Consider the following 1,746-nt stretch of genomic DNA (forward strand, 5'->3'; position numbering starts at 1 on the left):
AGTTAATGGGTGCAGCACACCAACACGGCATATGTATACATGTGTAACAAACCTGCACACTGTGCACATGTACCCTAGAACTTAAAGTATAATAAAAACTAAAAATAAGAAGTAGCCTACCAACCAAAAAAAGTCCAGGACCAGACAGATTCACAGCTGAATTCCACCAAAGGTACAAAGAGTAGCTGCTACCATTCCTTCTGAAACTATTCCAATCAATAGAAAAAGAGGGAATCCTCCCTAACTCATTTTATGAAGCCGCCATCATCCTGATACCAAAGCCTAGCAAAGACACAACAGAAAAAAGAGAGAGGGAATTTTAGGCCAATATCCCTGCTGAACATTGATGTGAAAATCCCCCAAAAAAATACAGGCAAACCAAATCCAGCAGCATATCTAAAAGCTTACCCACCACGATCAACTCAGCTTCATCTCTGGGATGCAAGGCTGGCTCAACATATGCAAATCAATAAATGTAATCTATCAAATAAACAGAACCAAAGACAAAACCACATGATTATCTCAATAGATGCAGAAAAGGCGTTCAACAAAATTTAACAGCTTTTCATGCTAAAAACTCTCAATAAACTAGGTATTCACGGAACGTATCTCAAAATAATGAGAGCTATTTATGACAAACCCACAGCCAGTATCATACTGAATGGGCAAAAACTGGAAGCATTCCCTTTGAAAACTGGCACAAGACCAGGATGCCCTCTCTCATCACTCCTATTCAACATAGTATTGGAAGTTCTAACCAAGGCAATCAAGCAAGAGAAAGAAATAAAGCGTATTCAAATCGGAAAAGAGGAAGTCAAATTGTCTCTGTTTGCAGATGACATGATTGTATGTTTAGAAAACCCCGTAGTCTCAGCCCACAATCTCTTTAAGCTGATAAGCAACTTCAGCAAAATCTCAGGATACAAAATCAATGTGCAAAAATCACAAGCATTCCTATACATCAAGAACAGGCAGAGAGCCAGATCATGAGTGAACTTCCATTCACAAATACTACAAAGAGAATTAAATACCTAGGAATACAATTTACAAGGGATGTGAAGACCTCTTCAAGGAGAACTACAAACCACTGCTAGATGAAATAAAAAGAGGACACAAACAAATGGAAGAACACTTCATGCTCATGGATAGGAAGAATCAATATCATGAAAATGGCCACACTGCCCAAACTAATTATAGATTCAATGCTATCCCCAACAAGTTACCACTGACTTTCGTCACAGAAGTGGAGAAAACTACTTTAAATTTCATATGAAACCAAAAAAGAGCCCACATAGCCAAGACAATCCTAAGCAAAACGAATGAACAAAGCTGGAGGAATCACACAATCTGACTTCAAACCATACTACAAGGCTACAGTAACCAAAACAGCACGGTATTGGTACCAAAACAGAGATATAGACCAATGGAACAGAACAGAAGCCTCAGAAATAACACCACACATCTACAGCCATCTGATCTTTATAAACCTGACAATAACAAGCAATGTGGAAAGGATTCCCTATTTAATAAATGGCACTGGGAAAACTGGCTAGCCATATGTAGAAAGCTGAAACTGGATCCCTTCCTCACACCTTATACAAAATTAACTCAAGACAGAATAAAGACTTAAATACAAGACCTAAAACCATAAAAGCCATAGAAGAAAACTTAGGCAATACCATTCAGGACATAGGCATGGGCAAAGTCTTCATGACTAAAACACTAAAATCAATGGCAACAGAAGCC

Source organism: Mandrillus leucophaeus, unplaced genomic scaffold (genome assembly GCF_000951045.1).
Source record: "Mandrillus leucophaeus isolate KB7577 unplaced genomic scaffold, Mleu.le_1.0 Scaffold382, whole genome shotgun sequence".
NCBI lineage: Eukaryota > Metazoa > Chordata > Mammalia > Primates > Cercopithecidae > Mandrillus > Mandrillus leucophaeus.